We start from the raw sequence: 12,415 nt of genomic DNA on the forward strand, positions 1-12,415 counted from the left end.
GACACTGGACATATTGCTAACGCTCTCAAATTCTCCAGCAACATCACAGTAACGTTTCGAAGTTTTTTCGAAGTGCAATTTTTCCATTAGCACAATAGTAACAACGAACTGGCTGTGAGTGGCTGCTCATAATTGGTGTGCTTTTGAGCAGTTTCTTTATTAAAATACGATTTTGTTGCAGAGAATTCACTACGATAAAAAAGAAACATTTTTTTTTTAATTGTGTACCTGTGTCATGTTCGTAAATCCACCTAGTTTTGCACATTGCCAAAAGTGTTGAGTATATGGTCGCCGGTATAAGTCTAATAGACTGCTTCAGAAAGTCATTACGTTTAGTGGAACTGTTAAAGATGTTTCCGAAGGATTGTACTGCTCCTAAGCATTTCCTAATAGTCTTTAGGGAACACGAATGATCTATGGCCAGGTTTACACTGTGGCCATCACATTGTATACAGGATGTCCCAAAAGGTATGGTCGATATTCGGCGATACGACGTGAACGATCATTCGAAGAAAAATAGTTCAGGAAACTTGGACTCTAAAATGAGTTGTGAGCACTTGTTCGTATCCCCTACTGTAAATTACATCTATGCTAGCGAACAAGAGCTCATAGCTCTTGAAGTATGCATTTTAGAGTATATGGTTACTGTATCTTTTTTCCTTGATTTGGTCTATACTGCCACCTCCAAAAACATAGAACTCAAAGAGCTTGCACTATAAGAGATGTGCTTCACAATAACGAAGGTGAAGAGATGTTAATAGCTCTTAACGTATGCATTTTAGAGCCCATTTATAGCAGCCTTTTTTGCTTCGATAGATCATTCCTGCCATATCCCTGAATACTGACCATTCCTTCTGAGACAATCTGTATGAACAACCGTTGGATATGAAACTTCCTGGCAGATTAAGACTGTGTGCCGGACGGAGACTCGAACTCAGGACCTTTTCCTTTCGCAGGCAAGTGCTCTACCAAATGAGCTACCCAAGCACGACTCACACCCCGTCCTCATAGCGTTACTTCCGCCAGTATCTCGTCTCCTACCTTCCAAACTTTACCGAAGCTCTCCTGCGAACCTTGCAGGACTAGCACTCCTGAAAGAAAGGATATTGCGGAGACATGGCTTAGCCACAGCCTGGGGGATGTTCCCAGAATGAGATTTTCACTCTGCAGCGGAGTGTGCGCTGATATGAAACTTCATATCAGCGCAAACTTCGCTGCAGAGTGAAAATCTCGTTATGGAACTGTTGGATATATTTTTTTCAATCGGAAATTATGCATTGCTTCGATAGCCGCTCATCACCGCTGCTCTATTGTACCACTGATCCACCAACACAGTTAACAGTGAATAGTTTCAAACCAGAGCCCTCGTGCCCACTCTCCACCGCCGATATTTCAAATAATCGCGCTCCCTCGTGTAAAGTTGCCGGTAGTATCTGTTTACTTAAAAATATAAGCAAGAAAAAATTTAGGAAAGGTTTTAAATTATTTTTAAGCGTTAGTGCTAGTAACTTAGTTCTCTCAGTAATTACATTGTATTAAAATAGTCCCAGTAATATACGCGCCGTGAATTATGCTGCCTCAAAACATATATACAGTTCTTAATTTTATTACGTGGCTTATTGCGTTAAACTTCTAACGTAAGATTGTGTCTTTTAATGAGTACATTTGAGGGCTTTTGAAATTTGTACATCCATTCAATAATTATATGAAATACAGCAATCAAGATTTTTTGTCCCTGTAACCCTTTAGATAGCAAACCTGCAACTAGAATCTAGTGCTCAGTTTAATCTATTGATCATTATTAAGTTCACTACCCCCCTGCACTGGTATATTTTTAGCAGGTGTAAACATAGAGAGGTCGCCGCTTTTATTCTATACATACATACCCAAAACAGGAAGGTAGTTGTTCAGTTCTTGTAGGTCTGTAATTCCCTCAGCAAGATCGAAAAAAAAAAGAACTAAGAACGGTTTACCGTGTGAGCAGTTTACTGTCTTGTAATACAACATTAAAAATGTTCCTGTTGGTGTACGAAAAGGCGAATATGTTCCTTTGAAAAAGACCCTTCATGGAAAAGTGCGGAACCAGCATCTTCATTGCGCCTCCTTCACTAAGACTATTTCCATGTGAACATGTTTGCGCTGTTTTAACAGAGAATATTCTAATCCTTTTACCCACCATTCATTTGCTGTTAATACGTCACACTCAGCATCTCACTTTCACTGCCACTGCCTACATACAGGGTATAACGGGTATAAGAGCAAAATTTTTTTATTGGTAACTGAGAACATTGTTCTTAACAATATTCCATCATGATTTTTCTTAGGTATACAGCCAAAGTCATATAAAACCTTCTGAGATATATAACCGCCATATGACTGCACAATAGGTCTTGTTCCACAGTCTAGATTTCGGACTTATGCCATTTTCACGTCTTACAAGTATCAGAAATCATTAGACTTGAAAACAACACAAGTCATCGTCAAAATATGTTATTACGAAACCACTAAGTGAATAAGTCATGCTAATTGCCAGAATTTCCTTATGACAAAATTTGTTAATATAACCGAAGACACATATTTTAACGACGACTTGTGTTTTACTTAAGACTAATGATTTATTATCTGTAACACTTGAAAATGGTCTAAGACCGAAATAGATATGGTGAAATAAAATCTCTTGTACAGTACAATGGCGGTCTTATCTTTAAAAAAATGTATTTTGTTTAATACTTCAGTATTGGTAACTTTTAAAACGGCTGTTTGAAGAGCGTCTCCTGCTGAACTACAACAATCTCCGAATTTTTCTGTTGTAAGAAAAGTTTCACTAATGCATATGCACCTACGTAGAGCAGGCAAGGCCGGCCGGAGTGGCCGAGCGGTTAAAGGCGCTACAGTCTGGAACCGCACGACCGCTACTGTCGCAGGTTCGAATCCTGCCTCGGGCATGGATGTGTGTGATGTCCTTAGGTTAGTTAGGTTTAAGTAGTTCTAAGTTCTAGGGGACTTATGACCACAGCAGTTGAGTCCCATAGTGCTCAGAGCCATTTGAACCATTTTTTAGAGCAGGCAAGAGAACCTGGTTAATACTCACAGTCCCCATGGCGTCCACCACAGCTAGACCAGTTGATTTAATGTTTTGTACGTAAATAGCTGTCACAACTCTACCTACCGTTACCAGATTACACTCAAACAGATTTTCGAATACCGAATCGTAGGACATATTATGTACTTATCTGAAATCTCCTGGCAGATTAATATTGTGTGCTGGACCGAGATTCGAACTAGGAACCTTTTACTTTCGCGGGCAAGATGCTGTGAGGACGGGTCATAGGTCGTGCTTGGGTAGTTTAGACGATAGAGCACTTGCCGTAGAGCACTTGCCCACGAAAGGTGAAGGTTTCGAGTTTGCGTCTCGCTCCGGCACACAGTTTTAATCTGCCAGGAAGTTTTATATCAGCACACACTCCACTGCAGAGTCAAATATTCATCCTGGAAACATCCCTCAGGCTGTGGGTAAGCGATTTCTCAGCAATCTCCTTTCTTCCAGGAGTGCTAGTTCAGCAAGGTACGCAGAGAGCTTCTGTGAAGTTTCGAAGGTAGGAGATGGGGTACTGTTACAAGAGTGTTGTGATATTCACGTTCTGGCGCACTCTTTCATCTGAAATCAGAAGGTGGAATGTGACTCAAGGTAGGTAACGAGTACATGCCGGTAGATCGTATTGACCCACTAACAGTGCACATGGATTGATTAAGTAGCACATCTGTAGCTACCACGTAACGGGAACGCCTCATAACCTCCGTAAATCTAAGGATTTCCATCATGTGTTCAGGAAGTGGTTGACGTTGCGGGGTATTAATGTCCTATGAATCAGCTACTTTCCTAATAGTGAATGTGAAAAAACGTTTCTATTATTAAGTCTACCCATTGTCACCACTTCTGTAGAAGTATATTTTACAATAACCATCGGCAGTAGCCGATAATACCATGAAGAAACGGGTTTTATAACTGATGTAAGAGCAATCATATAACAGAGATTTTCTCAATGTAATATGTTTCATCAACAGCTCCAAGGCAAGACAGATTTAAGATTGCAGTTTCCCTAGCAGCTCGAAAGCAGAGTTCCCTCACATAGTTGTAGACTCAGATAAGTAGATAAGTGGGTTGTATACGCTTCCATATTACTTCTCAAACGTCGTATTGTATCTTTGATAGTGTCCTTTCATCCACGCGGTAGTTTCAAGCGATGATACCGAAATATAGCAATCTGTTTATGTCCCACAAAAAGAAAAGAGAGCACACATTTATGGATTTTAACACGAATTCACACACAATTAATACGATGTAGAAGGCATAGGGCACCAATATTTTACAGCAAAACTATTCACATTATCTTACATGCCTTTGTAGTGAAGTTTACAATGAATTATAATCGTGAATTCCTTCTTGAAAGGAAAGTGGCGAAAGAAAACTGCAGGGCTCTCACCGGGACGCCATCCGCAGGCAGGAGAAGAATGGACAGGTAGCTACCGAAATTCGACCCTGGAAGTGGCGTTCTTAACTCGATATCTGAAAAACAGAAACATGACAAGAAATACAATGAAGGCTGAAGAGAGCACTACGACCACTGCAAATGATGACAGAGAGTATGAAATCAGAGCAAAACAGTCTAATGAAATACCCAACGAACTGGAGCAGTTGTGGCCAAAAAAGCAGAAAAAACACCCATCAGTAATATGATACTGCAGAGAACGTATATCAGTAATATGAAGTACTCTATAAATTTCACATAATTTTAATAAACCTTGAGAGAAGATTATGCATTTTGTTTTAATCATATATCTTAAACCTGTTCCTAAATTTTCTTTAGCGTGGACTCCTGCATGATACTTTGTTTTCCTTCTTATGTATTCGTGTATGAACGTGTGAATCTCTCTGAATTGGCGTCTGTTTAGTTGGAAGCTTTCCCCACTACTGAATCAGAAACTTCTGTACGCAGCACACATTCGATATTTGCATGTACTTGCTACTACACTGAGGTCTTTCCCTGCTATTACGAGCATGTTACAACGAAACAACATTTCTGCGTTCTTAATCAAGCTCAGAATCCAAATATACCAGCATAGAAAGATTTGCAGCGGACAAAGCAGGGCATGCCGTGCTGCGCGAGCGTTGTTGTATGCGCTGACCTGCACTCCCTGCTCCTCCAGCGTGCCTCTGTTGCGTGCTTTGTGCGCGGACCTGCAGAGGTTCCTGCTGCTCTGCTGTGTCTCCATGGTGTCTGTATTGCGTGCATGTGTGCGAGTGGGATTGAATATAGTATTCGAAATCTCACGTTTCATCTCCCGTAATACTATTATCCAGGAAAAGTAGAATCGTTTCTACACAGTTCCACAAGTTCTTCACAAGCGAACACTCAGTTTGACTTGTGATCTTCGGTCAAATTTTCGCGATCAGTTCCTTCATCTGCAATTTTTCGGTTACAGTTGTAGGTACAATGGTGTTAACTGTACTGAACGCATTGGACAAACACCATATTTTACAGACATTGTTCAATAATTCACTCATACGAACTAACTTGTGTCCCACTGAATGTCGGCCACATAGGATCCGTCGTCCAAAAACACCTTTTGCAATCGTCCAAAAACACCTTTTGCAATTGAAACACCTGTTGTTTTGGCAGCGGACTTCCGACGTTTCACATAGAATCTGATTGCATACTGTTTTTCAAGTGAACGGTGCATCGCATTTGGAACCGGACCAACACATACATGTTCCCTTAGTACAACTTTTGACACTTCAGGGGCTTTGAGAAAACTGGGATAGGTCGCGACGCCCAGCTGATAACCCCAACCAACTCGAGCGGGAAGGTAGACCACTCTCCGACCAATAAGAGCATGAGAAGATATAACGTTAATTGCTGGACAAACCTTTTAATTAGTGACGGGCTTGTAAATCACATTGTGAAACCGTGCAGTGAGTCCCATATATGCAACTAAACACTCATTGTAAAGCAATCATCCCAAGGTTTCCAGAAACAAAACGTTTACGTGAATACTTAATACCACGTGATTCAAAAACAGAGATCAGATATCATTTCTTTCAGTTCTTTAATAGAGACTAACTATAAAGGGTAGAAATACACTGTGCACGTCACTGAATACAGGGAGCGTCACGGTTTTGAGACTCAGACAACGGTGTGCGGGCTTTGAAACGACGCCTGCATGTGAAGCCTTACAATGTGCAGGAATGGTGTCCCAGTGGCCACATTTTGCATTCAATTTCTCCAGAATATGGCAAAGGACACTTTTTACGAACGGCGGATCTTTGCAGATGAATCGGCGTTTCATCTATCGTGCAATGTAGATCGGTATTATGTGTTTGGGGGGGGGGGGGGGGTCACGAAATCTTAGCGTAATCTTCGAAGAAGACTCACCGAACTGAATGTGTATGGTGCCATTTCTGTTATCAAAGTTTGTGGACCTTCCTTTTCCGCACCGGAAACAGTGACAAGCGTGGCATACCTTGACTGTTGGTTTTTCCCTCTATTTCACTAAGATTCAAATCATTTCATTATCAAGAATGGTGGCACCCGTCTCAGTTTCACCTTAATGTGCAGCGTTGTCTTGTCGACGTCATCCAGAAATGTTGGATTGCAAGAGATTGACAACAAGATCTTGTTCATTGCTCCAGGCCTCCAAGGTTACCAGACCTCCATCCAGTGACACGTCCCACGTGTTTCTACCTTTCACAGTTTGTGATTAGTTAACAATTCAAATGACGTTTTTCTCTTTGAATCACACTGTATATGAAAAGATGGTATTGTTTTAAGTTAGCTTTTCTAAAAACACAGTTGTTGTTGTGGTCTTCAGTCCTGAGACTGGTTTGATGCAGCTCTCCATGCTACTCTATCCTGTGCAAGCTTCTTCATCTCCCAGTACCTACTGCAACCTACATCCTTCTGAATCTGCTTAGTGTATTCATCTCTTGGTCTCCCTCTACGATTTTTACCCTCCACGCTGCCCTCCAATGCTAAATTTGTGATCCCTTGATGCCTCAAAACATGTCCTACCAACCGATCCCTCCTTCTAGTCAAGTTGTGCCGCAAACTTCTCTTCTCCCCAATCCTATTCAATACCTCCTCATTAGTTACGTGATCTACCCACCTTATCTTCAGCATTCTTCTGTAGCACCACATTTCGAAAGCTTCTATTCTCTTCTTGTCCAAACTAGTTATCGTCCATGTCTCACTTCCATACATGGCTACACTCCATACAAATACTTTCAGAAACGACTTCCTGACACCTAAATCTATACTCGATGTTAACAAATTTCTCTTCTTGAGAAACACTTTCCCTGCCATTGCCAGTCTACATTTTATATCCTCTCTACTTCGACCATCATCGGTTATTTTACTCCCTAAATAGCAAAACTCCTTTACTACTTTAAGTGTCTCATTTCCTAATCTAATTCCCTCAGCATCACCCGACTTAATTCGACCACATTCCATTATCCTTGTTTTGCTTTTGTTGATGTTCATCTTATATCCTCCTTTCAAGACACTGTCCATTCCGTTCAACTGCTCTTCCAAGTCCTTTACTGTCTCTGACAGAATTACAATGTCATCGGCGAAACTCAAAGTTTTTACTTCTTCTCCATGAATTTTAATACCTACTCCGAATTTTTCTTTTGTTTCCTTTACTGCTTGCTCAATATACAGATTGAATAACATCGGGGAGAGGCTACAACCCTGTCTCACTCCTTTCCCAATCACTGCTTCCCTTTCATGCCCCTCGACTCTTATAACTGCCATCTGGTTTCTGTACAAATTGTAAATAGCCTTTCGCTCCCTGTATTTTACCCCTGCCACCTTCAGAATTTGAAAGAGAGTATTCCAGTCAACATTGTCAAAAGCTTTCTCTAAGTCTACAAATGCTAGAAACGTAGGTTTGCCTTTTCTTAATCTTTCTTCCAAGATAAGTCGTAAGGTCAGTTAGGGAAACAAATGAAATTCGGAGCAGCGTTTTGATCAAGGAGGGAGACTACCGTGCTGTATGCGAAAAATTGCTAAGCTGGCTGGCTAAATTATACTCCAGTCAACGATCGCTGGTTCTGTAAGTAGGAGAAGAAGAAATCGTGACTGAGATTCAGTAGTGCGAGGATCTGCTGTTCGGCATTCTAGTAATTTTGTAAATTGTTGTAGTTAGCGTTTGATCAACTGATTAAGGGTTCGGAAATTGGTGAAGCCTGTTGTAAATGAGATTTCCGGAAGATTCGAGATTTTTAAAGAGAACTATGACATCCTTACGATGGGCAAAAGAACTCCACGTGGGAATTTTCGCAGACACATGTCAGAAACTTCAGATCGCTGAATATTGCTGAAATGCTTAGTACTGTGCGAGGTTACTAAATAAATAACCATTGTGTGAAGTTTAGAACCGTTTAATGATGGTTAAAAGTTGGGGTTCCTTAGACAACAGCTCTCGTATCCTATAGTACGAAAGGAATTTACTACGTGAGTAGTCGGAATAATGCAATCTATGTGCAAGTATATGCTTTTAAGTGAGAAGCTGTATGTTAGGGCGGACTTGGTAGCAACATGTGTGTTACTAAAGTGAGGTATGTAGCACAGATATTTTAGCCAAGAACATGTTTTATTTAGCACCCTCAGTCAAACCTGACATAATGTGCCCTCTTTTAAGAGATGCGACAAAATCAGTTACGCACCGGGTCGTTCATACACGTTTATACAACTTTTCAAAGTAAAGTGAGTTAATTCCAAAAAAATAACGACCCCAGCCTGCTACATGCATACCAAGGAACATAAGATACTACTAATGTAAGCCATTTAAAGGCACACGTAAGGTGCACAACGCGACTGATTCTTTGTGCTACGACTTTGAGTGTGTTTTCAGTTTTATTAGGTCTCTCCACATTCGTTCCTTTTAATGTGTGTCAGGGCGCTGATGACCTCGATTTTGGGCGCCCACAAACCCCAACACACACACACACACACACTTTGTGCTACGAATTCGTTTGGAACTGTGCCAAACATGTTAAGTGTGAAATCGCAAAGGACCCAGGTGTTCAAGTTGCCGATTACGCGTGTAGAGAAAACATCTACCTGTCCTAATGTACAATCTAACTCTTACTTAGAGAATTTCAAAGGAGGCGAGCGAGTAATTGAATCTCCAAACCCTCCCACTTCCCCCTCCTCCCAACCCGCCAACGCCGGCCTCCTTCGTACACACTTGTTCTGCGACATCATACCCAAAACTATAGCTCCGCCATAACTTGGCTTAAAAAAACTCCACTAACAATTTAAGTATGTCATATTCTGGAGGAAATTATTGTATGCGTGCTGTCATTCGTCCGATAAAACTTTGTACTTTTGCCTCCCATCTCCCTTATGTCATTTTTCACAACTTCATGCCTACTACAACCTACATTCTTCGTAGTCTACCTCGTGTTTACTGACGTCAATCTATCACTTCAACATGTCCCATTGTCTTCTAGTTGCAGTTGCAATTAACTATTCCTGTATATCTTAACATGTTCCACCAACATATTCATTCCCCAGTTATGAGCTCCCACCGCCTTCTTTCGCTTCGTCATCTACTTGTGTCTACTTATTACACGCTTCATCTAGTTGTATTTAAAAAAACAATTAATTGTCGTAATAATAATTAGAGGTTGTTGTTGCCTTATCCTGTCCTGAAATTAACACACGAGGTGCCAAGGCGCCAATGTGAAACGTCCCCTTTTTGAAGAATTATACAGGACTGTGCTTAAACTGACACACAATATTTCTAGCGCAACGCAATCTGACTTTCAAAAAAAAAAATCCCTACAAAAAATGGCCCTGGCTAACATTAAACTATACCTTTCACAAATCACTTACCTCACAAAAATCTTCGCTACTCAAGCTACTGAAATACAGCGAGCGCCACTACTGCCAGCTAAATAAAAGATTCAAAGTACTGAAGGCACTAACTACTGATAGGCATTGTTAGAAAATGAAAGATTTTGATAGAGAACAACCAATGTATTTACCTGAATAGTCATAATATATATAGCAGTTCATGACAAATTTCAAAACTCCGCCATCTCTCTCTCCACATCCACCACTGCTGGCGGCTCACCTCCAACTGCGCAACGCTACGCGCTGTTCACATCCAGCTGCCGCTGCCCAACACTACAATGGCAGACAACAATGCAAACCAGCCACAGACTGCACACAGCACAGCCAGTGATTCTCACACAGACCGCTACGTAACGTTGCCAATAAGAAAACATAAACAGCCTACTTACAAATGTCGTGTGACACCTGGAAGTGTAAGCTACCAGTAGTACATATGTAGTTCATGTATCTCGCAAGCAGTCATCGACATCACCACGACATGTTTACACATTTTTATTGACATTAACTATGTTAGTATGTACGATATAGATAACTATTAAATATTAAAAGCTGTATGCTGAAAATTGTGAGTAAGATTTCTCCGCTATCGTGTCAAACAATCATGACTTGCAGAAGAATATAGAAATTTACTTCGTATAACTAGGATGGTCAAAGCCTTGGTACAATGAGGTTCCATGCAGCAGTGTTATTATACACATATCTCTCGATTCCGTCATCATAGATCCCCGTCGAAAATTGTGTAGGTGACGGTGCTGCAGTAACTCCTGCCGCAACTCGGCTGACAGTAAACGTTATTTAGATACTTGCCGGTACATAATGGATCTGCAATAGTTCTAATGACGTTAACGTACCAGTCGATGATTAAAGTACGTTGCCTGTCTCCAGGCGATGGCTCGGGAATGAAAATTAATTTTCCAGACTGGGAGCAACCTCTCCAGCTACACATGCACCATAGCTCTGGCTGTGACTTGCACCATCTAAATCTGGTTTAACGGGAAGGCATCTGAGCGCCAGGCCCTGCGTTCGGGCTATAATTGCATCTCTGTGACGTCACGTGTCTCTGCGACGGAGAACAAAGCAGAAGCCCTGCCGCCGGCCCGCAGAGTGATTATATTCGGCAGCGACGTCCATGGCGCGATTATTAAGTGAACCGAGCGAAAACCTGCTTCCTGTGTGGGGCGCTTTGTGGCTTCCGTTAACAGTATCTGCGTGAACAAAGCAGTATTTCCTCCTGTTGTACGGTCGACTCTTCTTCAAAGACTAACTCGCCTGTTTTTTGAAAACTGTCTGAACCTATTGTAAGTGAAAAAGTGAAAGGAGAAGTGATAGTTGATAATCATAGGCTCGTGCTACAAAATAGGTCATTATAATTGGTGAGCAAGCACGAGAACTGTCAAGAAAAGGAAGGCACATTCAACGTTCTCATAATTTTGTGCAGGTAATTGTATGCAAGAAGTTGAGCGTGTTAATGCATAGATCTACAACTAAACTCTGCAACCGCACTCTGCCTCCTATTCTGCCACTCTTACAACTGTTTTGTTCACACATGGAGCACGGAAAAATGATAGCTTATGGGTTTAGTCCTTTTTCAGAACTTAAAAAATACATTTTATTTTGCTCAAAATGTTCTCTGGGATACCTACTTTAGCACAGTGTTCATCCCAAGATCTCCAGGAACTCCGTTATCGAGTTACAAGGCAATTTGTGAAAATGCGTCTCCTAAAACCATTCCCAATGGGAAAAAAATAGACGAAATAGCGCCCACTTGTGGCAGAAATAATAAGGACGACCTAACAGGCGTTATGGTAGTTATGAACTGCCATAGCACTTATAAGATGCAAAAGGTCTACTAAAGAGACTGCGTACGCTTCTCTTGTAAGTCCTCTTCTGGAGTATTGCTGCGCGGTGTGGGATCCGCTTCAGGTGGGATTCACGGAGGACGTGGGAAAAGTCCAAAGAAGGACAGTTCGTTTTATTTAACCGTGAAACATGGAGAGTGTGCCACGTGTATGATACGCGAATTTGAGTGTAAATAATTGAAACAAATACGTTTCTCATTGCAATTACCTATTCATGAAATTCCAATCAGCAACTTCCCTTTACGAACGCGAAATTGTTTTATGACCCCCACCTACAAGAGAGAAACGAACCTTGCCACAAAGTAAGAGAAATCAGAGCTCACACGGGGAGATTTAAGTGTTCGTTTTTCCTGCACACAGGTGGAGAATGCAACGGTAGGGAAATAGCTTGAAGGTGGTTCGATAAACCACCTGTCACGCACAATTGTGAATACTGGTCACGTAGATGTATATATCACTGACACCGCCGGAATACTGTGCGCCATACGAGACACAGCTCACCGTACGCTTCTTTCAAAAAAATGTTTCAAATGGCTCTGAGCACTATGAGACTTAACTTCTGGGGTCATCAGTCCCCTATAACTTAGAACTACTTAAACCTAACTAACCTAAGGACATCACACATATCCATGCCCG

This window comes from Schistocerca nitens, chromosome 1 (genome assembly GCF_023898315.1).
Source record: "Schistocerca nitens isolate TAMUIC-IGC-003100 chromosome 1, iqSchNite1.1, whole genome shotgun sequence".
Taxonomy (NCBI): domain Eukaryota; kingdom Metazoa; phylum Arthropoda; class Insecta; order Orthoptera; family Acrididae; genus Schistocerca; species Schistocerca nitens.